Here is a 26847-nt window from a genome sequence, read left to right on the forward strand (position 1 = left end):
ATTGGCACCTTCTTCCTGCTCTTAATTTATCATCTCTTACGACATTCGAGAATACAACCTAATCAGAACTGATTATATGTGTGTGTCAAAACAGAGCATCTAAATAGTGACCTGGATATGATGTTCCTTCACATTGGTGATCATGAAGAGACATATTGCATCGCATTAAATCTTTGGGAAACACATGTAGTTTACAAGCTTGTATTACATAACAGCCTGAAAGAATTCTGTATGTATACAAGTCCATGGCAGACAACTGCACCAAGATGCAAGTTCAGTGTTTTGCTGTGTGTAAACAGTACCTAGCGCAATGCGGACCTAGTTCCTCACTAAGGCTTCTAAGCACGACAGTAATATAAACAACAATAATCACAAAAGTCAAAATAACAGTCTTTAAATATAAATTGCACCCTCACATTAATAGGATGTCATTTCCCACACTGACTAGCATTTAATGCATGTACAACTAGAACAAAATTCATAGTCTATGATACATAGGTTTTGGGTGTGAACTTTACCTGTCTGTTTTCTTGTAACCAGATATCAAGCTATAGGATACTGCATGGAGTAAAGCTATTCTGCTGCTTCACAATGGCAGACAGATGAGGTAGGTCTCAGTTAATCCAGCTCAAGAGTATATAAAAATGAAAGCTTCTCTAAGGCAAAAGAGAGAAGTAGGAGGAGAAATCCTATGAACACCCAAGCACAGAGTGCTCAAAAATAGTTTAAATACATTGTTACTTGTTAAAAATATTGGAAAGGAAAATGAGTTTTGGACAATAACCAAATGTGGAAGTGCTGTGTTTAAAGAAGGGGATAGTGAACAGCTACTGTACCAGCTAACAGGCCAGACTAGGTGGTCAGGTAGAAATATAGGGGGGGAAAACAAAGTAGTTCATCTTTCTTCTTATATTTTGGCCACCTTTAGGAGTAAACAGACCCAGCTAGGGAAACTGGAAATGTGTTAGAGTCCTGTTGGGCCTTACAAGGAAATATGTATTTTTTAGGGTTGCCTCCTGTTTAGATTTCCCTGCGATCAACCCTTTTTTGAGGTAGCTGTCCCTGGAAATCTGTAAGTGTCCCTGGAAATCTGTAAGTTACAGCTGTCCAGTTTCATGGGTTTAAGTTCATCTCTGATGCCCTAGAGGTGGCAACTTTACTATTTGTCTTTTAGAGTAGTGAATGGCAGTTGTATTATCAATCAGCTCACGCAGCCCTCCTCCAGGTATCAAAGTCATCACTATTCTCATGCATGCTCAGTTCACAAGTTGACCACCTGTGGACACAAGCAGTAGCTGTGCCTTTTCCTATTTCAGAGCACAAATCATTAAAGGGCTTGGGATAAGAGATAAGAAGACTGTCACCTAAACAGGGGCAACACATTCAGAATAATACATCTAGATATATAATTCCCAAATGGCTCCAAAGGACCTATATCAGTATACTAGACGAAACAGTGTGGGTACCGAATACAGCTAATGGTAACAGGCATAACAAAATGTTTATTCAGTCAAGTAAATACTATGTATTTGTAAATACAAACATACACACCCCCCCCAAAATTGCAGGTGCCGATCACTTAAATGCATAGTTATATAATGTGTATGGAATTTAAGAGCAACGAAATAAAAAAATATTTAAAGGAAAGAACACAAAGATTCCAATTAACAATCCTGGAAATTTAAATATTAAGCCTGTTTAAATTAATTTTAGATTAATACCTTCTGTAACTTCAGTGACTGTTTTAAAATGACGTCAGTGGAGTTAGATGAGGCATTGGTTTGGTCACGTGTTCAGAACTTGCAGTACTGTACTACTCTTACCCCATCCCACATTTCCCCCCCCCTTACAAGGGCACGTGTGAGGCTTAATTTATATGGGTCATTTCATGTCAGTGTTTTATCTTTGTTTAAATATAGATATTTTCTAGTTTATTCTGTAATAAAAGTCAATGTTTGCAAAATCAGATTCTTCATAATTCCTTTCAATGGGAAATTTCAATGTGAATTTCTTTGTAGGAAATTCACAGAATCACAGAATATCAGGGTTGGAAGGGACCTCAGGAGATCATCTAGTCCAACCCCCTGCTCAAAGCAGGACCAATCCTCATTTTTTGCCCCAGATCAACTTAACAGCCCCTCAAGGATTGAACTCACAACCCTGGGTTTAGCAGGCCAATGCTCAAACCACTGAGAATAAAAAAAACATTTAGTATCTGAATCTGAGGGAGCTACCCCTCCCCCTACAGTGAACATTGTCCAAGAAATTAGATTTGTTTAAAGATGAAAAATATGTATAAGAACAAGGGATTGGAAAGTTTAGTCTTTATGCATGCCTTAGGTATGGTGGAAGAACAGGTTATTTAAGAGTAGCGTGCAAACATATCTTACTAAAATAATATTCTTCACAAAAAATGGGTTAAATGTGGCTTTATTGATTTTTAGAGTATTTATTTTTTTAACTGTATCATATTGGGGCTGGTAGCGCTGCTTAATACAAAAGTTGCCTGACACTTCATTATAAGACCTTGCTTTCAGCTTACAACTTTGCCAAACTTTACCAATGGGGGCTGCTTTTTTACATGCCAGGTGTCTGACTCAGGCTGAATTGTTTTGGAAAATTTCAGCCAAGATCCGTCAGCCTTTTCCAAGAACAAGGCTAGGGGAAAATATTTTGTTTTGCCCATGTCTGCTGAACTTTTATTTGAAGAGGTTTGGTGCCCCCCATGCTTTGGAGAGGGAACTTGAAATTGGGTAGGGGTGGTTTTGTTTCGGGGATGGCTAAAAGCAAATCTCTATGAACATCTGCCAAATATGGGCAAGTTACAAGCCTTTGAAAAATGAGTTCACATGTGTTCACTAGAGACTTTTTAAATTTCAGCAACTAAACTTCCTTAAGATTCTGTGTGCACTAACCATGCTACAGTCTGAGGCTAAGTAGGATTTTCTTTGCAATTGCAACTCTAGGCTGTTACAGGCCATGCCAGGTCCAGGCACCAGAACTGAGAACAGAGAGTCTGTCTCCCTCATGGAAAAAAAAATGGTGCGTGCTTACATACATAAAGACTGTGTCATAATGCCTATGCACAAGGGGGCCACATTAAGGTGGCACAAGCAATTTAATTTCCTATCTGTTTATATATATACACACACACACACACACACACACACACACCTCTTTTCATCTGTAGATCTCTATGCACTTTACATAGGTTGCCAAGTCTCAGCCTCCTCATTTCACAGATGGGAGAACTGAGGGTCAGGAAGGTTGAGAGGTTTGCCCAACATTATACTCAAGTCGGTGTCAGTCCTGGGAGTAGAACCCAAGTATCCGGATTCTCAGATCTATGCCTACCCTGTCCACTGGATGATGTTACCTAGAAACAAATCTAAGGTACTGTAGTCACTCCGACTGAAGTGGAACCATAAATTACTTTTGCACAGTAGTCATAGAACTTCTAAACATTCTAATCATAATTCTGATCTCAAAGTTCAAATAAAAATATCCATTTTAACATGCTAACCTATAAGAAACATGTTGGTTACTGTCCTGTTTTAAGAGAAAACAACCCACTTTGTTCACAAAAAAAAGTGAAATTGAATATATTTGATAAGTTTTTATTAAAATTACTTCTTTGAAATTAAAATCAATTATGCTACAGCAACGTAAGTAAATATTTGTATATGTTCTACACATTTTACATCCTTAATTTTTGTAAAAATAAACTCAAGGACCACAACTACCAAAGATATTAATGGAATTCCATCACTAATTATGAGCATCTATATAATCTTCAGATAAATAATTATCCCATTTAATTATTACCATATTTCATGTTAAAATCAAAGGACCAGTTTCATTCTATGTACAATTTTATTGGCTTTAATGAACTTCAGTGGCATTATCCTGCTTTTACCTGTGCAACTACGAAGGAAAATGAGGGGTGGTAGAGCATGGCACTGCCAGCTACCATCTGGCACAGAACTCATCCTGTGTGTGTAGGGCAGGATGGCTCAGGGCAGGCTGCCACATAGAGTGGATAAAAATCAATTATTTAATAAAAGTAAAACAATCAGATTTGTTTTAATTTAAATTAAATACAGGTTTATTTATTAAAAATAAACCTATTTAAAATTAAATGTGAAATTATGACAACCTATGTTAAGGCACAATCTTACTGTAATCGATTAAAATCACAAAATAATTTTAAAAATAATATTAAGCAATACATGTTTGTTGCCAGATTTTAAAGAAAGTCAATCCACTGTCCTGGTGGAAGTCACTGACTAAGTACCTGGAACCACGGTAAAGTATTAAAGTAAAGTATTAAACCAGCTTTTGACTGACAGCAATAGCCTCGCCTGCAAGTGCAGAGAGAACCTTTTCTTCATTTCAAATGTATTCAATTAATTCAGTCCAATGATTAGTTGATTCAATTTTTTTAAAAATCTACTGGGATTTGAAATAGCAGGAAAGCTTGTTTTCTTCTTCCCATCTATGAATAAAATCTAGATCTGAGAACAATATCTACCAATTCTAAAATCTTGAAGGACATGGTAACCAGAAAATCAGTCTAATTCACTAACTGCAGTTAATACTTCCTTAGTGTACTATGTCAGTTATGTATCTAGCACTTTTAAGGTTGTTTTGTTCAATAAAAATGTCATTTTAAAATATTATTTTTCTGCATTTTTAATTTAACTTAAATTTTTATCTCAACAGAGCTTGACGCAAATCACAAGAAATTAATTAGCCTCTGGAAAATAAGAAATGCATCATTCACCATTTTCTATCATAATAAAAATGCACAAATTAAGAAGCAATTTAAATTACATAATTGCTTAAATAAATGTGTATAAATATAGCGTATCGTCCTAGTTAGTAAAAAACAAACAACAAATTTAGTGTAAAGGCTACCCGCTTTAGTTGCAAATCAACATGTTTTAATGGTTACCAACTAATGAGAGTGAACCTTTGTTTAGGAAAACAACTAAAAAGTACAAATGCAAAGCATGACTAAAATTGATTATTTAATACAAAGTTTCCAGCTTGCTGATTTAAATCATAATTTAAATTGCTCTGATTTGAACCAATCCACCCTGCTGCCACATCATATTGCTTACTGCTCTGAGCAGAGGTATAGTACATACTACACTAGCATTTGCTGCCCATGAGCCATGTGCCTTCTAGGAATGATGGGTATGCCAGTGTGCTCCCCAGGTATACTTTCTTCAATGCTATGGTTGGCCAGTCAGGGTATATTACCTTTATATCCTGTCCTGTTTTTTTCTCCATAGAAAGAGGCTTCCCTTCTTTCTATTGTGAACCAGGTGAAGGAAATATTACTTGCAACTCTTAAGTATAGTGCTTAGACATATGGGGATGAAGCAAAGTTATTGTTGGGAGCCTGAACACTGAATTACCTCGTGTTTTTTGCAGCTTGTTCAGCTCCTCAATGTTATTGTAATTTTTTTTTCAACTGGTGTTTAGATTATTTTTGAAAGTAGTATTTCCATTAAAATATACACTGAAGATCTTCTCAATTAAATGTACTGAAAGAGTGCCTTTCAAAGATAGTAATGTTGGCTACGCTATTAAACCTATAATATTTTATTTCTCTGCACTCCCATCTGTAAAATTGAGATAATGATATTTAACTCATTTGTAGAGCACTTTGAGATCTACTGATGAAAAGCACTATATCAGAGCTGTGTATTATTATTCCATCTTTTACATTACTTCTGTGTCTCAACATTATTGGACCAGGAGCTGTAAAACTTCTTTCTCTCTTAAAAAGTATGAGATGTAAATGCAGAAAAATGTACTGTACTGATAAGACATTTGTGCTAGTTCAAATTCCATTAAAACAAATCAAACTTGTGTGCCATTCACTTCAAAGGAAATTCCGCCCACTGTAGAAATTGCTAAGAAACATGGATTAAAAAAAACCTTAGCAATGCACCCATTGATCAGATACAGTAACTGTTATTCAACGTGAAGTATACTGAGTGCTTTATATCTTTATTAATAAATCAAAAGAGTTTAATCAGCTTACAGCTGCCTACATTTTTTTTTTAAATTAAGCCAGTTTCTCTCTGCAACTTGGCAAAAATCCTGTGAAACCAAGCTAAACCTCCTTATTTTTGCCAGTTCAATAATTGCAGCCTAATGCACTTGAATTATTTTTGACAGAAAAATATCCCCTGCAAGATGAGAACCTGCAGGCCAAGTTTCAGCACAATCTGTTTTCAAACTATGGAGATACTAACTTCCTCGGCAACTTTTGGCACACGGCCTGTCAGGGAAATCCAGTGGCGGACCGGGACTGTTTGTTTACCTGCAGCATCCGCATGTTCGGCCGATTACAACTCCCACTGGCCACAGTTCGCCATTCCAGGCCAATGGGGGCTGCGGGAAGCAGTGTGGCCCAAGGGATGCGCTGGCTGCCACGTCCCGCAGCCCCTATTGGCCTGGAACGGCGAATCGTGGCCAGTGGGAGCTGCGATCGACTGAACCTGCGGACACGGCCTGTAAACAAACTGGCCCGGCCCACCAGCGGATTTCCCTGACGGGCCACGTGTCAAAGGTAGCCGATCCCTGTAACACTAAGGGTTTCCAGAGGAACACCCTGGAGCCCATGGACTACTAATGCCAATTTCAGCAACATTTTGTCTGCAGGTAGCACTGTCTCCATCATTGCCAGTTCAACAGTATTATTTCAGCGGCTCCAGCTAAAGAGCTAATCATCTCAATGACAGTCTCTCAAAAACAGCAGTGATGCAACAACATGGCGTAGCAACTCAAGTCTTTCTGCAGGTCTTAAGTTCATTATAACATTTTGATCTAAAAGTGGCACTGAACTCAATTATACTATACTGCCTAATGAGATATGGTGGATGGAGAGGCGTCCCTAGGCCCATAACTAACTCTTCATAGCCATGCTGTATGTACAGTATCAAATTACAACATTTTCTGTCAAAATCATAGCATATTAAAACAATCATATCTCCAGCTACATACCCTTTAGTATCTATTTAGGCATGTAATCATTTTAGTGGTTGAATAGCAAGTAGATCCTTAAGTCAAGAAGGTTATTTTCCACTCACTTGTCCCTTACTTCTGCTTTATCGGTCTTAAGAGAGAGATGATGCAACATCTTATGGCAGGGCTCATAAGAAAAACAACTAGAAGAACAGAGTCCAAACAGGAATGCCCCTGAATATGCTCAGATCCCAACTGACAGGTCTGGATCTATCTCCAAAGTTTTAGTTCAAGATCCAAATTCCAGAAAATGATCATTTTAAATTTCAGGATTCCCTCCACTTCATTGCCTAACTGAAAGAGGTTACTGTTCTTTCAAATCCAATGGGCATCTCCTGTAAAGTAGTAGCTGACCCAACCCCATCCCCACAGCAGGGATTAAATGACAGCAGGGACCAGCACAGTCCAATCCCTGCAGCTAACACTGCTGGAACTACAAATCCCAGAGGCCCTTGTATGGTTGTGATGGAACAAAAACACCTGACCCCCACATGCTAATATTGCAAGTATCTGGATCCAGATCCCACCAGGTCATCTCAAGGATAATCTTCAAAACTGCTTAAGCTAATTTTTCTGTTTGTAATAAATATACTTTGCTCTTCTTTTTAAAGTGCAGCTGCAGTAGTTAGCCATGAAACATAACTAAAGAAAGAGAATTTCCAATGGAGCACAAAACTATCTGTGGCCTCGGTTCTAATTATTAATCATCTCCATGTTTGCTTCATACATAACTTTCCTCCTGATTTCCTTGAGTCCCGTCCCCTACCAACAGCAAAAAAGGCCCAAATCCTGTATTTAGTTTCATGCAGGATCCTTGTGCTCACATGGAACCCAGTGATCGAGCCAGAGTTTGCCAGTTTAGACATAGGAAAAAAGACAGCAAAAAATAAAAAATAAATATTCCCACAGGAGTGAGCAAGCATATCTATTATACACTACAGGTCTGTTTAGCCTCCCTCTCTGCCTTGCCGTATGTTCACCATTTCATTATGATGCAATGGAAACCCATCAAAGTCTGTGCTAATGATAAACCGTCATGACAATGACTGATAACGTTTTAAAGAAGAAATGCAGTGTTCTTTAGTAACCTTGGTAGCACAGTCACTTTCACTGAATATAATACAGCCAAAAAGCAACCTTTTCTGCTTCACAAAATGATACTCAGCGGTGGAATGTAAGGAATTAAACTTCAATATCTTATTTTTATACATGTAGATGAGCTAAAGTACATGCAGAGATGCTGCTTTTCCACAATGAACAGTATTGTGTTTTATGTTCAAGAACATTAAAAAGAACAACTGAATGGATATAAAAAGTATTTTAGCTCCATAAGATAGTTAATTGCTTTCAGCAATTACATTGCTAATGATGTATACAAAAATGTGTTTGTTAACCTTAAACTGTAATATTAAATGCTTTTGATTTGAATGTTAACATTCAAATCTTGTTCATGTATCAAAATTAAACTTTGCAAATTAGTATCTAGGTTTTTCTGATGCTATGTCTAACCTTTATAACCCCAGCCTGGCTTGAAATCATTATAGGAATCTTTTCCACTCCTCAGTTCACTTAACAGATTTTACATATATTTTTTCTACCTATGACGGTTTATAAACTGTGACATTATTGCCCAACAGGGAGAGAACTAATATTAGTACCACTTCCAACTAACTTTCCTCTTTAAGTGGGGGCAAAAGACTTATCTGGCTTCAAGACTGAGCTTGATAAGTTTATGCAAGGGATGATATGATGGGATAGCCTCATTTTGGCAATTAATTGATCTTCAACTATTAGCAGTAGATATGCCCAATGGCCTGTGATGGGATGTTAGATGGGGTGGGATCTGAGTTACTACAGAGAATTCTTTCCTGGGTGTCTGGCTGGTGAGTCTTGCCCACATGCTCAGGGTTTAGCTGATCACCATATTTGGGGTCAGGAAGGAATTTTCCTTCAGGGCAGATTGGCAAAGGCCCTGGGGTTTTTTTGCCTTCCTCTGCAGCATGGGGCACGGGTCACTTGCTGGAGGATTCGCTGTACCTCAAAGTCTTTAAACCATGATTTAAGGACTTCAATACTCAGACATAGATTAGCGGTTTGTTACAGGAGTGGGTGGGTGAGATTCTGTGGTCTGCGTTGTGCAGGAGGTCAGACTAGACGATCAAAATGGTCCCTTCTGACCTTAAAGTCTATAATTCTATGATTCTATGAAATTGTAATGCCAAACACTACAATACATTGGCTTTCTGCCATATTTACAATTAGGAATTGTTTTATTTGATTATGTATACTTTGTATCTTCATATAACTGTATGTAAATATATTAGAGAGCTCTTGTTTAAGAATTAGAAATACAGAAGAGCCTTATAGTTGCAATGTATATTTCTTAACCTTACTGGACCACTGGACATATTAAAACAGAAAAATGCATTATTTGTGAATGACAGATGAGAAATTATATTCAAGAATTGGTGATCCTTGAATAGACTACCAGAATATTTTGATGAAGAACAGTTGAATCATTAATAATTGTAACTAATTTCAGAAACAGACCTGGATATTAAATACTCCAAATTTGGGTAGAATTCAGATTCATCTCTTTGTTGCAATTTGCAAATTACAGATCCATGGGTATGTATATGCTGCCAAGAAAACACCATGGCACTGAATCTGAGAGCCCAAGTACATTGACTCAGGCTTGGCTGCAGGGCTGAAAGTGGCAGTGAAGACATGTGGGCTTGAGCTGGAGCCTGAGCACTGAAACCCTCCCCCATGGCTGGGTTTCAGAGCCCAGACTCCAGCCTAAACCCATATGTCTATACTATTATTTTTAGGCCTGGAGCCCAAGCCCAGTAAGCCCAAGTCAATTGGGCCTGGGCTCTAAGACTCAGCACCGTGGGTCTACCCTGCAAAGAAAACCATACCCATAGTTTGGTTACTGATGTTCCCTGAAATTCAAAGATCTTCAGGATTTGGGGTATTTGACTAAAGTATCTCTCTAGTTACTAAGCTCTTAGGAACCACAACTTCACCATCTCAAGGATTTAATTATAGGAGGTGTGGTACATTGGCTAACACATCCCCGTACATAATTGTTTTCAGACATGTTCTGAAGGTTTTTAATTCATCATGTGTTTGCAGCATGAAATTTGGAAGGAAAGCAATAGCTCTGGGATCAAGGAGGTGCCTTTTGCCATCTCCCTGAAAATCCTTTCAGATTTAGCCAAGTTCTTCAGCTGTCAAAAAATTTCTATTTGTACTCTGTCACTCTCAGGAGAGCTTGCTAGAGGCTTGCTGCTAAAATCTTCAGTAGTCCATCCACCCTAAGCAAGCTCTCCAGAGTCTCACTTCAAATGCCATGCAGACCTGAAAATCCAGATGGACACAAGAAAGATGTCCTTCGCTTGCTCTTTTCTCCAGTTAAAATACACCCAAACACCCTAGTGCACTGGGCTGTGAAACATGAGTTATAGACTCACCTTTTCTAAAAGGTGGTATTAATAATTCTTAATTCTTAATAATTAATAATTCAGATTTAAGGGTGCCAATTTTGCAACAGAAAAGCTTCAAAAACAGACTCCAACGAGAAACTGCTGAGCTTGAATTAATATACAAACTAGATACCATTAACTTGGATTTGAATAGAGACTGGGAGTGGCTGGGTCATTACACATATTGAATCTATTTCCTTAAGCTAAGTATTCTCAACCTTCTTGTCAACTGTCTAAATGGGCCATCTTGATTATCACTACAAAAGTTTTTTTTCTCCTGCTGACAATAGCTCATTTTAACTAATTAGCCTCTCACAGTTTGTATGGTAACTTCCAACTTATCTGTATGTATATCTTACTATATGCTCCATTCTATGCATCCGTTGAAGTGAGCTGTAGCTCATGAAAGCTTATTCTCTAATAAATCTGTTAGTCTCTAAGGTGCCACAAATACTCCTGTTCTTTTTGCAGATACAGACTAACACGGCTGCTACACTGAAATCCATTAATAATTCTGTGCCTTTTCAACCCTTATCGATCCAGGCCTGCTTGAGTAATTGCTTCTACTTCCTAACTTTTGAGTGCTTGACTTTGCAACTCTACTACAATTCTTTTAAACACAGACTTTTGGTATGTAACTTATATAGAAACTAAAATTCTCAAAATCCCTTTCAACAGGCAAGCCACACCAAGGACAAGCACACCATTCGGTATTTGTGGAATTAAACAACATTTGTTCACGAAAAGCAGGTCGTTGCATCTGCAAGTAGGCAAGTCACTGATTTTAAAGCCAGATGGAACCATTAAGATAATTTAATCCGACCTCCTGTATAAAACAGGCCATAGAACCTCACCCAGTAATTTACACATCAAGCCCCTAACTTCTGTTTGAGAGAATTCTACAAGTTGTGCAAGAGAATCAGCAGTATTTGAACATATGACCATTTACACAACAAGCAGGAACCTTTCCACATCACCACCAAATCACTGTATTGTGATGTCCAAGGTCACGTAGCAAGGCAGCACCAGAGCTGGGTATAAACACAACTTTCCTGCTTCCGAGAGTGGTGCCTCATCAACCAGACCACACTGCCTCTGCAAGAGAAAGCATGCACACAAAACAGAAATGATTCCCTGATCACAGTTCACCTGAACAGCCAACAGAAAATGACTTCACCCAATCAGATGAATAGACTCAGATTCCAAGGCCTGAAGGCACCACTATGATCATCTAGTCTGACCTCCTGTGTAACAGAGACCATCGAACTTGCCCAAAATAATTCCTAGAGCATATATTTTAGAAAAACATCCAGTCTTGACTTGAAAGTGGTCAGTGATGCAGAATTAACCTCCTTTAATTCTTTATTAATCAAGTCCCACATCAACCACTCCATGATCTTGGCTGGGATTGATGTCAAACTAAAAGGCCTATAATTATCTGGGTATCCCGCTTACGCTTTTTAAGTATTGGCACAAGATTAGCTTTCTTCAGGTCGTCTCGAACTTCCCCAATGTTCCAAGACTTATTGAAAATCAACATTCACAGACCAGCCAGCTCTTTTAAAACTCTTGGATGAAAGATATTGAGATCTGCTGATTTAAAAATGCCTAATGCTAGTAGTTGTGTTTAACATCCTAAGACACTAGTGAAATGGAAAGTGTTACAACATATGATGAAATTACATTTGTTTTTTTCCCCAAATACAGAACAGAAATATTTACTGAACATTTTTGCCTTTTCTGCATTGTCTTGAATACAGAACAATCATATTAAAGTCTGATCCTCTACCAACTGACCTACCTGGATTCACTGTACAGCTGTGTGATTTCTTACTGCTAATGCCAGTTTATACATATAGGTGTAGGTTTTTAAGTACACAGCTGATGCATGTATTTGTTTTTGTTGCTTATAGCTTTGTACATTTATCCCATATTGTACACCCACATATGCTCTAAGAAATCTACACAGAAACTTAACTCTCCCTGCAAACCAGCCCTTAAAGTGTACAAGCTTGCCAGAATCAACAATTAGCAAAGAGGAAATTGTGTTCAGGAAAACAACAGAGTTCAGCCAGGCGCATACTTATGACAGACCCAGAGGTAACTCCAAAGTCATCAACAGAATTGCTTATGACACTTGCAATGCAAAGGAGCCACATATTGCAGGACAAAAAGTCTTTATTTATATCTTGTGATTTGTGTCCTGGCATGGAGGAAATATTTGGAACTGTGAATGCTGACCTTTCTAGCAGAGAAGAGTGTTGATGAATGACAAGAAAGTGACTGATCTGATATTAATGTCTGTGATTATGCTAAACTTAATCCATAAAATGATAACTGTCTCCTACAATTTATGTGTTGTGGATTACATATTCTGTTATATAAACCTATCTGCATTTCACAAGTGAAGGGAAAATCTCAACCCAACATGCAGGAGGTAAACTGAACCTCATCCAAAAAACAAATTCTCAGGTCTGCAAATCCAGGTTGAAAATTTTATGAAGAGTAAGTCTGATGAGATTTCTGATACCTTTTGGTTCCAGTTGGTTCATTATGTAATGAGAGAATATCTTATCACTCTTTTACAGGATTTTGCCACTTCTGCATTTCCTGATTCCAGCAGAGAGCAGAGGTGCTTGAAAATGAAAACAGTATTGTGCTAAAAAGTTGGGATTGTATAAGAGCCAGAACCTGTTTTTTCTTATCTCAGAGCAAACTGACTTATTTGCATTGATTGTGAAGCTTCAATAATAGGGAAGGAATGCACCTTGGTGCTAGTTCCTTTTCATTAGAAGACCACTATTGTATTATTTATTATTTGTATAACTGTAGCATCTAGGAGCCCTGGTCATGAGCCAGGACCCCACTGTGCCAGGCACAGTACCAACACAAAGACGGTCCCTGCGCCAAAGAGTTTACAATTCAAGTATAAGATGTGAGACAACAGATAGATACATAAAGATTGGGGGAGGGACTGGGAGGGAAAGGAGGGAGTACAAGGAAACAATGGAACAGTGTTGAACATCATACTGTCACAAGCAAAATGGCATGGTAATTTTGTAACAAAACTGCAAAATGGAGAACAGGTTTTGTTATGAACAAGAAACTCCCTGAGGTTCAAAGAACATCAAGAGAGACCCCAAAAAAAGACGTGCTATCGATATTTTAACAAACCTCACATTCCAGGGTACACGTGTTTCCCAGAATGAAGGGCAAGGAACCTATCAGTTTACCCAGTCAAACAAAATTAACGTATCATAGCCATAGCCAAGGAAGGAAGCACCACATGGTAGATAAACTTCAGTTAAGCTTCACTTACTGGAAATATTTAGTCTTGGTTTCTGAAATCTGTACAGAATTTGTTGATAACACAATGTTCATTTGTGTCGTGTGTGTGCGCGCGTTAGCAATCTTTACTAGTAATTTATGTAATACCCGATATTCAATGTAATTTTGTCCACTGAAAAGGCAAAAAATGAATTTCTCTTCAGAAATATTTTTACGAGCTATGAAGACAAAAGTCATCACCTCCATGTACAATTTAACAGTGTTTAATGGAATGAGCTCTGTCAGAAACAAGGAAATCATCCCAGTTTACCCTTAAATTTGAGGGCACAATTTTAACAAGGGGCTCCAGAGAACCATCCTGAACCCTCTCTAGGGCATCACTGGTTTCAGGTGTGTTTCAGGCATGGATTCCCCCACTCCTCCAAGGCTCTTCTTCCCAGTTGATCTTTATAGCAGTCTTTACTCAGGGTTGGGGAAGTCCAGTGGACTTTCTGATCCTTTCTGTTTGTCTTCAGAATTATAGAAACAGAAGATCACTTGGCTTGGCCTCTCCCATCTGGAAAGGTAGACATTGGGGGGAAAAAACCAGATAGCTTTCAGGTGGAGAAGAACGTATGCCATGCTCTGGGCAGGTTGAAGGAATGAAACTATATTCATTAAAATGTACAAAGATTATCACCTTAAGTATGTCTTCTATAGCTGTACTTATGGAACCAACCCCAAACTGGCAGGCAGCCAGTTTACTCCAAATTTGCCAGTGGCCAACTGGACTAGTTCTGCAAAACACACTAAAGACCCACTGCTTCCTGGGCATAGGAAAACTAATTTCAATAGGAGAAAGGAGAGAGAAAATGATGGAAGACGACTGCGTCCAACTGTATCGGTACAGAAAGTACTACATTCAGAAGCTGGGTGTACATGGGGAGTAAGTGCTGTATTGGCTGATTCATCATTTTTATTATTAAAATGATGAAACCAGGTGAGATGGAACCTTTTTCCTAGAGATTTTAGGTTTATTTCAAACCAAGACAAAAATTAAATTCAAAGGGTAGTGCAAATTTAAAACTGGAGATTTCACAGAGCTTTGGTAAAAAGTTATTTCATATTACAATGTTATATTTCTTAATTTTTTAAAGTTAGGTTACCTCTAGGTCAGAAGCTTGGAATACCAAAATTAAAAGCTACTCCAAACCATATTATCCGTTTATGGTTCTGCTGCTCCAGTGACGACAGATTTTTAACATGGTGGTGAAGAGGCTCAAAATTTGAGATGACTTAGCTTCCAAATATTTTCCAGAGTGGTTTACTGAATATGTTCCTGCTTAAGCTTTGACTTGTTCCAAGAATGATTAGGTGGCAGTTCCAGTTGTTGGGCGAAAGGTGCTTTGCAATAATTTTTTTAGCTGCAACTATTTCAAAATGTCTCTTCGAAGACAGAGTATTTACAGAGGACTCAATATCCTCACACAGTAAGTATCACTGCCTTTCTAGTTTGCCCTGTAATTTAAACGAGTCATTTAAATAGTCTCTTTTGCTTGCACATTTCACAAAAAAGACAGACAATATATAGCTGACAATGATTCCCTCTCCTAGAATACTCTACACAGCTGTAGAATTAACACTCATGTCAAGTAGGTCCCGAGATGTGGGCACTGTCTATACAGGAGGCATATTAGGTCTTCTCCCATGACAGTATATGGATTCACTCATAAAATGTGCAAACATTGGCCCGGCGGCCAATTTGCAGTCTCATAGCTTACAATTGCCAGCCGCAGGTTTCTGGGAAAAACTGTCACATGATGAGCCATGCAGACAATCACCACACAAGAGCCGCACATAGATGAAGAATAGAGAAAGATGCCTGACCCTTAGATCTAAAACAACAAATGCTGTCACCAAGTGATCTGAGGACACTGACTTATAATTAAACAGATGTAAATTCCCGCAGAATAACCCATTTAGGACAGAAGGGGAAGGGAGAATGGATACCTGGAACTCCATTAAGACACAAGAGAGCGGTGGAAGGACCTTCCTGGCTACAGGAGCCAAGCAAAAGGAATGGGGAGCTGCTGGGCTATGCATGGAAACATCAAAGGTGATATCTCAGGACCTGGCACTGCATGGTCATTGACAAGTCACTTCATCTCAGTTTATCCATCTATAAAATGAACATATTGCTTTTCACATTAAGGTTTAAATGACTTTGAGATCCTTAGATGAAAGGATATATAGAATTATATACTTATGTCAGGAAGACTTAGAATTGCATGAAAACTCACAATAGAGAGCGCCCAGTTTAACACAATTTGGGGCTAGTATTGTCTACCTTGATAGACTGTGGATATTTTTTCTTCACCAAAAACTCCCCAAACACCATTTTATATAATTGACCATACCCATCACCAGCGAACTTTATTTCCATTGGATTTTGCTAAAATAGCAGTGCACGCACTCAGAAACTGCCAAGTTATGATTCACTAAGCAGTGCCAAGGTTAGACCTTGATGGCCATAAAGATTCATTAAGCATGAAATACAGTATCAGCAGTGTCTTTCTACTGACCTAAGCAATAATTTTGGCTCAAAGTTCTTAAAGTTTTCAATAACATGAAAGGTAAAGAGCACTGGCTTAACTGCTTTTAACCAGATATTTGATACTATGTATGCTCAAAAAGAAACCCTAAGGCCTATAAAAGATGAATGAAGTGAATAAAAAATTTTAAACAATTTTACAAATACAAACCAAGGGTGTTTGATTCGTTATTTTTTATTTATTTTAGTCTAGCATAAAGAATGATTCAGTATCTCAGTTATTTTGTTGCTATTGTGCAACTACTGTGCCAAAACAACATATTACAATAATTTGAATCATTTAATTCATATACCATGCCACACAAAAAGAATGAAATATGTTTAGCTAATACAATGACACCTAGAGAATAGGGTGAAATTCTCGCATAAATCTTCTATTCCACGCTATGCTTAAATTAATAGCATCAGAAATAATTAACTAGTGCAAAGGGGAGGTTGGATATTTTCAACAGAAGCCACAGCTGCGTGGGAGGTTGCAGGGAAGTTGACAGGCCTCTTCTGAAGAAAGTTAAAATTAAACAAATATATAAAAGTTGGAGCAAAAACTCACAGACCATGGCTGATGATGCTGACAGAGTAATAGTTTTCTGTGTTTATGAGATTTTTAGCGCCTGTTTTTGCACAAGAGCTTTGCAAACAACTGACAGTGAATGGAAATACAGTGAACATTTCATTTAGTGAAGTTTCATATAGGTTCAGTACAAACTGGAGTTCAATTTTAATGACCTTTTGTTTACAGTGAAATTGTTCTATGGATTAAAGTTCACCATAATATTGTTTTACTTCCACTTTGTAATGAATGGGAAAGACTTTTAACATCTAAGATCTTTGTGGTTGCTTCTGTTTAAGTAATCCAAATACACCAGAGTAAAGGCTCAGGACTCTTACGCTACTTGAGAGCATGTGCATGTATGAGTAGAAGTTGTGTGACACTTCCAGTTATAAGACCCTGTTTTCAGTTGCTTATCACTTCAGTGAACTTTAACCATTTGGGCTGGCCTCAAGCTCAATTTTTGGAAAGTTTCAGCTAAAGTGGTTCAGCCATTTCTCAGAACGAGGTGAGATAAAAATATGTTGGTCCCATCTTAAATTCTTACAACAATTTTGTTGAAAAATATTTAGTGTCTCCATGCTTAGGAATTTGAAATTTTACTGGAGGAGGGGTTTGCTCATGTCAGGAAAGTGCCTTTTCCCAAACCCATTAAAAGCCACCCACATTTGATCAAATCATAAACCTAAAAAAAATAATAAAAAAACCACCCAACCTCAATTTACACATGCTCAGTAGAGACCTGTTGCAGTGAGGAGTGCCTCCTCTGAAGATTGCATCAATAATAAGCACACTACATCTCTTCACAGCTTCTACAAGTCAACCGCACTGCGCATGCATCATCTCCAGAGCCTGCAGTTGTAGAAGCTAAGCAGGATTTTCCCAGGAATTGCTCCTCCCAGCTGCCAGAGGGCATTGCAGCACTGAACATATAACAGAGAGCAGGAAGATTGTTTTTTCTGTGCTCTCAGTGCTCCTACTAATGCACATGCAGAGAAAGAATGGAGAAGGAGGAAGCAGTCACAATGGAATTAACAGAAATGAGAAATGGGGTCGAGGGAGCAGAGAAGGAATGGGACCAGTGGGAGGAGTGGAGAGGCTGGCTGGATTAAAGTACGGGGGAAGAGGGGCAGTTAGAGAAGAGCAGAAAGGAAAGGGGCCAGGGACTGGGGGTGTTGGTTAGGAGCAGAGGGAAAGCAGAAGCCAGAGTGGAGATGGAGGGTTGCATGGAAACAAAGAGGAAAGGATGTAGTATCAGGGATGAGGATTTAGGATTGGATGGGGACAGAGACAGCCTAGCAGCACGAGGTAAATGTTGATAACCACTAAAATACACTTCCCTACAGAACCTGGAACTGAATCAGGAGTCTTCAGTCTCTACATTCCTCTGCTGTCAGCAAGGTGCTATGAAACCCACTGGGGAAACTGTGTGGTGACTCATCTGCTACCATTTACTCCATTAGATCAAGTGGTAAATTGTCTGTGCTGTGCATCTAAAGATCCAAATCCTGTTGATGACCCACATGGGGAATCAATATGGTTCCTCATGAAAAAAATACATATCCACAGGGGGTGAATTAAAGGTGTAGGTTTCTTAAATTTTAAGTGCTTGACTTTGCAACCTTAATGTTCTTTCAACATGGTTTCTTTCCATTTAAATGGGGTATGGCTGGGTGGGTGGATGGATGGGAGACTTGCATGAGTGCAAATGTAGCTTTAGGCTGAATCATGGTACAGAAACTGTACGAGTGATTAATGATCTTCTGCTTTTCAAACTGTAACTCCTCAAGTGTCTTAATGTGGCTGAGGACATTGGAGCAATATACAGAATCATTTAAATGGTTCATATTACAACTGGAAGACAGAATAAAAAATAGTGAAAGATCAATCTAAGTCTACTCCCAGTCTCTTGTCCTGCTATCAGCATCAAGGTTCCATACTTTCCCTATTTTCCTATGTTGTTTATTATGCTTGTGAGACCTTTGAGAAAACATTTACTGTTTTTGGCTCCAGCTATTCAGCCTGCCACGTATCTGCTTTGAGAACATTGCTGAAGTAATGCATGAAACCTGACTGACACCTGGACCCAGCTAAAACAGACGTGATGGCAGTAGGCAGAGGTCACCATTGTGATAAGTTATGTGCCTATTATTATATATAATTGTTTGACCGGCCACTGTCCCATTCAATGAGTCGTCACATGTGGTCAGGATAAGCTTCAATCATGTTAATGTTTTGCCAACTTTCATCTTGTGGAAACCTTCCCACTACCATTCAGATCCTTATATTATTCTTTGACCACTTTAACTGCTATCAGAAAGTCAACTCAGAAAGATGTGATACTGAGATCAGCTATACCAGACTCTTGGTAAGCTATTAATGTTGCATGCATATTGCAAATATCATAAATAGATGGCCACCTAGGACCTTTACAGTTATCACTGCTGCAAGCATAACTACTCAACTTCACAGAAACAGATCCATCTTTCAAGCACAAGCCCTACTCAAACTAAAAAATAATTTCCTGTGTGTGTCAAAGAATGGAGCACAATTAAGCAACTACTGATTCTTTCCAGTAGAGGGCAGTGGTAAATGTACCCAATAACCATTTCATTACAGCCACCGTTTTCAAATTGATGCCTAAACCAGGCTCTTAGATCCATATTTAAGTGCCTAAGTAAATGGCTTGACTTAGAATAGTTCTTAGCACACAACTCCCAATGAAGTCAATAGAAATTGTTGGGTGTTCAACAGTTTGGGAAAACTGGCCACTGAAATAAATGACATAAAGACTTAAAAGCCTAACTTTAGGCATGCACATCTTTGAAAAATCTTGGCCTACATCATCATTAATTCTAAAATCAACAGACTCACATTGTGTTTGTAAACAACCAATCACATACAACCATCTGGCAGTCATCAGTGATCTTGCAAGCTATTTGGTGTAGAAAGTTCCCAAGAATTGCCTCATAAGTTACCTGGCAGATCATTCAGATCTCAGTCTACAATATTTTCAAAACAAGAAGTTACAGAATAAGGGAACTGAATGACAAGGACTGGTAATAGATTACCAAGTCTTTTCCTTCTGGACCACTGGTTTCAATTCTGTCCAGCTCAGAAGTGACAAGATGTTATGCAGGTTGCAGGTTATGCATATGCAGGTTGGTTGGTGTCTTATGTTAAATAAATTGCTGCTCTGAATTCATTTTCTAATGGACAGAAGACCACATCACAACCAGTATTACTTAGCCCAAATGCTCGCAGTCTCAGCTCAAATATCAAGGATTAACTGGGCACTGATATTAAATTACTCTCATCCCTAGACGTGGTCTTGCCTTTATACAGTCCGAGATATTTTTGCTTTAGTATGGTATTAATTTCCTTTTTCATGAAGAACACTAACATTTTATGAGATTATAAAAACGTTATAAAATTAGAAAAAATAAGATGATTTCTCTGAGGTGCTGATAGTTTGATTCAGATGGTGTTTTATAGACTGTATAAAATATTTCTACACTAGAGATATCAATTCTACAGTGATATAAGATTCATCAGAAGCCAACATTTTTGTAATATTCCTATTACATTATAAGGAAAAGAAAAGAGATTTAAGTGGCTGTGTGATTTTATTCTATACTGCAGTAAAGATTTGCTCATGATTTAAATCAGCAGTGTCACAATCAATGAATGCCTGTGAATTTACCCAATGTTGTAATGGCCTTGCAATAGTTTTACTAGAGCACTGTTAAAATTCATTCACTACTTAAACCCGATAATGTTTAAAATTAGTGCAAAGTTTATTTTTATCTCTGTGCACTAGAAGTTTCTGCACAGTATACAGAGAAATAAGGCATGAAAATATCCTCTGATCACAGATTACGCTGAGAGGGATCCGTGGACCCACTTGCAGGGTTGGGACCCAATGTCTCCAATCAGAAATGCACTGAAACTACAGGTATTCGTAAAGTACCAAGTCCTTTATGAGAACACTGCAATATTAAGGCTCAGATCCTGGGACGCTGCACAGTGTTTTTATTTGTAAACTACAGTATAAAAGGTTCTGTTATAGAAACAAAGAAAAAAATATTTTATAGCAAATATAATGATCTTAGCTTTTCGTTTTCTGAGGAGAAATCTAGTATGTTGTCATGAGACCCTAAACCTTTCCACTGTGGAATGAACCTTTAGGACCGCATTACACATCATAAAATCAGACACGTAGGGCTAGAAGAGACCTTCAGAGGTCATCTAGTCCAGGCCCCTGCACTGCTGATTTCTAGTTATTTTTAGAATGGAAATTACGGAGTGTTGTAACTTGACCCCGTCATCTTGAGGGTATGAGAATGCAGTCCTGATGTTCACATTTTAAGGCCTCAGGCCTGTATAATTCCACTTGCCCTGCAGGTAAGCAGGGTCTTTTTATACATGGACTCAATCTTACTCAATAGTTTTCACCATGCATGCAGAACAGGCAAGATTTTAAATTTCCGGCACTGTATATAACATTCCTCCTACGGATTTTTATAGTAACGGCACTGCACATGGAGAGACTACTACTAGTACGTACCCTCAGACTGGGAACTAACAGAATGCTCCAATTACAGTTTTACACACAAACCATTTTAATACGATGGAATATATTACACCCAGTATGCTGCATTACATTATTTAAAACAGAAATGATGTTCTGTCTCTTCGCTGCCTTTAAAATAGCCTCCTCCCCTACGTTTCATCCAGCGGTATCAAGAAGTGAGTGTGTGACAGCATCACACAGAAATTTTACCCCTTCTGTTCTTTAATACTTGTTTTTATTTATGACATTCAGAGGATTAGCAGTAAGACTAGGCTAGCACTTGTATTATAAACCCTGATTTTCAGAGCTTGCCATTAGTAAATGAAAACTGAACATTCTTTTCTTTAAAAATCTAGTCAAGAACTGGGAAATATCCATCAAAGCTTAGCATACTAAAATTATTCCTTCTTGCGCAGTCCAGTGAATTGATTTCAGCCTTCTGAGGCAGCACAAGGGTTAATTCTCATAGATACTGAATAGAGCTACTCTGTACTTCTCATTTCTGCTAAGATGATAACTACCTCACTACTGCATTTACTATTGAAGAGATGCCTCTGTGCTGATGCTGTCTCCTACATTACCCTGTTTCTTACAGAAACATTCTCTCATTCTGCCCTCATTTTCAGTTCTTCAAAGATATGTAGACATCTTGAAATGATAGCAGGAGGTCTTCTCTCAATCGATCTATACGGCTGAATAGGAACATGTCACAAATATAAAGGGAAGGGTAAACACCTTTAAAATCCCTCCTGGCCAGAGGAAAAACCCTTTCACCTGTAAAGGGTTAAGAAGCTAGGATAACCTCACTGGCACCTGACCAAAATGACCAATGAGGAGAACAAGATACTTTCAAAAGCTGGGAGGAGAGAGAAAAACAAAGGGTCTGTGTCTGTCTGTGTGATGCTTTTGCTGGGGACAGAACAGGAATGGAGTCTTAGAATTTAGTAAGTAATCTAGCTAGATATGCGTTAGATTATGATTTCTTTAAATGGCTGAGAAATTAAGCTGTGCTGAATAGAATGGATATTCCTGTCTGTGTGTCTTTTTGTAACTTAAGGTTTTGCCTAGAGGGATTCTCTATGTTTTGAATCTAATTACTCTGTAAGGTATATTACCATCCTGATTTTACAGAGGTGATTCTTTTTACTTTTTACTTCTATTAAAATCCTTCTTTTCAGAAACTGAATGCTTTTTCATTGTTCTTACGATCCAAGGGTTTGGGTTTGTGGTCACCTATGCAAATAGGTGAGGATTTTTACCAAACCTTCCCCAGGAAGTGGGGTGCCAGGGTTGGGAGGATTTTGGGGGGAAAGACATTTCCAAACAATGCTTTCCTAAAAAAAATAAGCCCAGATAAATGTTTGGTGGTGGCAGTGGAAGTCCAAGGGCAAAGGGTAAAAATAGTTTGTACCTTGGGGAAGTTTTAACCTAAGCTGGTAAAAGTAAGCTTAGGAGGTTTTCATGCAGGTCCCCACATCTGTACCCTAGAGTTCAGAGTGGGGAAGGAACCTTGACAGCACATAAACCCACAATAAAGAGATGTATTCTAATCTAAGAACAAAATAGAATTTAGAAATCAGAGAAGCAGTCTTCACAGTCTCAATAAGGTTTGGATGACAAAGAAAATGGTCTGACAGGGTGGAAATGCAAAAAATGTCTCAGTCTGGACAAGAGAAAACAAAATGTTTTGATTAAAATGTGTGACAAACTGAGGGAAATCATAAGGAGAGATATAGTGGAAGATGAAATGTCAGAGAAAAAAATACCCTTGTGGATGAAGTAGAGACTTAAACCTGATAAGAAAAAAAAGAATAGTTTATGGGAAGAGATTCAAGAGATCAGGGAAGAAGGATAAAGAAAAAGTTAGACAGTCCAAAATTAAAGGAGTGCAATAAAACAGAGATAAACAGCAAGAAGTTCTTTAAAAAGATAAGAAGCCAACAGTCTGGCAAGGAGTCAACTAGGCCATTAAGGGATGTGAGAAGAAAGAGTGACAGATGGCATCGCTACAACAGCGAGAATGAATTCTTTGCATCAGAATTCAGTAAAGAAGCTACCTCCCTCCCTGAGAACAGGACACATTTTCCTGATGAGAATGCAAATGCTCAAAGCACAGAGAGTTAAAAGCAAAAACAGCCCCCCCCCCCCCCGGATGAATTTCCTAACTTCCTAGGGATCCAATAAAAATCAGACCTACATCCAACACTCTGGTTTTGTAACAAACTAAAACCAGATTGTTCTGACATTCAGAAAACAAAAACAGCTTCAGAGTTCCAAGTCAACATTTCCATTACAGAACTACAATGCAATCCCTCCGGTAGAAGTACTATACGTATTAGCCCCCAATCCCTTGGTGTAGAGCTACTATCGCTGGCTAAACAAAATACAAGACCTGTTTATAAATTCCAAACACTATGCATTACATGCTTACCTGGGGGGGGGGGGGGGGGGAGAAGGGGGGAGAACAAACAGCAAGAGGTTTTGTAAACTGCAACATATTTATTGGAAGAGAAATGGAACAATGAGGTATATTTCTGACAATCAATCAAGTATCCCTTCAAAGCAGAACAGAGCATCAGAGAAGACTGCTAAAACAGATTACATATACACACGGAGGAACAGAAGGAATGAGATAGTTGATATGTTCTTGTACAGAAACATCTTAAATGAATCAAGTGAGAGTAATATTTTGATCTATATAAAAATAAGCTCCTGCTTATGGAATCAAACCATCTTCTATATTAAATGTATTATATGTACCATATCATCTGCATTTTGATGACCAGAAAAAATTATCTAGACTATTTTAAATTACACTATTTGCTGGCTTCAGTCAAACTCTGGTTCACAGACTATAAAACTGCTTTTCAGTAGTAATATTACGTTTATAAATGCTTGTGTGATGGAACTAGAAAGGCTTAGTGGTACCTAACGCATACTGGGTGCTGAGCTGATTAATGGGATGTTTACTGTATAAATAAACTGGTTTAATTTAAAAGGGTCTATAATGAAAAATAAGCAGGAAGGAAAGAGAATGGCTTAAGATAAACTTCTCCATAAACAATTGAGGGTTATTAAGAGACAATGCTAGGAAAGGAAAAGGCTTCCCACGCTGGAGATCAAAGGAACGGCGACACTTTGAAAAGAACACTCTCAGGAGAGAGAGGAGGCAGTTGTTCAAAGGAAGCAGGCTGAGACACAGGCACCCACTGGAGTATTCGAAGAAGTCAGGCCTGGCTCGCTTGCCATCGGGAACGGTAAACCTTGTCGGGGGTTACATTAGAAAACGGAGTCACAAGTCCACCCCATTTGGGCTTAATCAATTTTCACCTTTATTTATTCAATTTCAGATAGAATTATTGTCACTTAAAGTGTCTGAACAAATATTTATGCCAGACCATAACAACAGAGAATAGGTACAGCGGCAAGTTACCATGTTCCAGAGCACTGAGCTCGCTTTCTATACTTCAGATGGTGGCTGCCTCCTCTGAGCCTTTGCTCTGTCCTTCAGTCCCATTCTTCAGTTTCTGGTCAGCTGTTTCTCTGATTTGCGTTCACTTGTAATTTTTCTCCAATCAAATTTTCGCACCGCAACCCTTTGAAGCTTGCATTATGCATTACGTACGAGTTACATAAAACTCAATTTATCTCCCCCCATCCACCCACCCTCCCCTCTATTTTTTTTTTTTTTTGCTGTCCATGAAGTTTTTATGTCATGTATTTTATGTCACCCTGTTCCCTGGTCTTCGAAGTAAAAGGCTTCTTGTTGTATAGGTTTGCTTTACTGTAACAAAACTTCCCGTACATGTTACCTTTGTTCTGTCAGCACTTTATGCAAAAGAAGAATTGGCAAAACCACGCTTATGCCAGCAAAGTCTTGGCCCAAGTGTTACCTTATTTATATTTGTAAGCAGTGTCAGGATGAGCTCCACCCTGACATCTGGTGGTGAGGTGTGGCAAGTTGTGGAAAAAAACTTCAGGGGCCGATCTCATTTGCATAGGCACACCCACCCCGCCGAGACTGAGGCCATAGCTGCCCAAATGGTCACTTCGGCTGCTGTGGGATCCCCAGTGTCTCTGTTATTGGGGCAGGAAGAATAAATTGTTATTACCCTGATTATGGGAACTGTGCTTGGAACTGTACTTGGCCTTTTGTTATGATGGAGGGACTCACCATCAACTAAGTAGCACTCGCTAGGCAAGGGTCATGGGTTCCAAAACTGTGTGAACTGATAGAGGCTGGGGACAAGTATTAATACTTGGTGGCATGGGCCCCTTGGTGAGGGCCTTACATGCTAATTGCACTTTCTCCTCTCTCCACTGTGGAATATCAGAGCTAATTTTGATTTCATTAGAAGTCCAGTTACAGGCTGCTGAGCTCACTTTGGGCTAATAGTGCACCAGCACTGAGGCTCCCCTACTACAAGCTGAATTCACCAAAGAGCTGAACTGACATAGAGTTGAAATCACTGAGCATTGTGTTAAGTAGTGGGGGAGCCTGAAGATATATCGTGGAGCAGTTTGCGGGACGGCTGGAGTGCCTTGTGGACAGGCTGGCAGAGCAGTTCGTAGGACGCGGGAGCTGTTGGTGGGATGTGGAGCAGTTTGTGGACCGGCTGGTGGAGCAGTTCGTGGGACGGCGGGAGCTGCTTGTGGGCCGCGGAGTGGAGCTGAGCGAAGGAGTTCATGGGGCGGCTGGCGGAGCAGAGCGGAGCGAAGGCCTATGGAGCTGTGGGGCGGTCAGCTTCAGATCATGTAAGGTGCCTCTTACCCCCGTCCCATCTCCTCCCAGGGTGGGAGGTAAAGCTCCGCAGATAAACTTTCGAACTCTGGGGCTGCCCTGACCAGGGACAGAGACTTTTGGGTCATTGGACTTTGGGTGATTTGGGGTTGCTGGACTCAAGAATCAAAGGGAAAGGGGCATGCCCCAATTTGCTTGGGGTGGGTTTTTTTTTGCTCATGGGTTGTGTTATGAATCCTGTTGGTGGTGTTTCCCCAACATAATGCCACACTGTTTCTCTCTGTTATTAAAAGGCTTTTTGCTACACTCAGACTATGTGCTTGTGAGAGGGGAAGTATCGCCTCTTGGAGGCGCCCAGCGGGGGTGATATATATTTGTCCCAGGTCACTGGGTGGGGGCTCGAGCCGGTTTGCATTGTGTTATTGGAATGGATCCCCTAGATATTGAACCTGGCCCTTGTTGCTGCCAACTCTGACGGGCAGAAGGGTTACATATTCATTCAGTATCCAAATTATAAATCACTACAATACAGCAAAGCTCAATCTTACCATTTAGCAATTCATCGTTTATATTTGA

General features: G+C 39.0%; 1 protein-coding gene across 7 annotated transcripts in view; it reads right to left on the reverse strand.

Moving 5' to 3' along the window:
- Positions 1 to 26847, reverse strand: part of CACNA2D3 (calcium voltage-gated channel auxiliary subunit alpha2delta 3) — a 702225-nt gene that overhangs the window by 491777 nt on the left and 183601 nt on the right. The gene's annotated exons all lie outside the window — the stretch shown is intronic.

This window comes from Chelonia mydas, chromosome 7 (genome assembly GCF_015237465.2).
Source record: "Chelonia mydas isolate rCheMyd1 chromosome 7, rCheMyd1.pri.v2, whole genome shotgun sequence".
Taxonomy (NCBI): Eukaryota; Metazoa; Chordata; order Testudines; family Cheloniidae; genus Chelonia; species Chelonia mydas.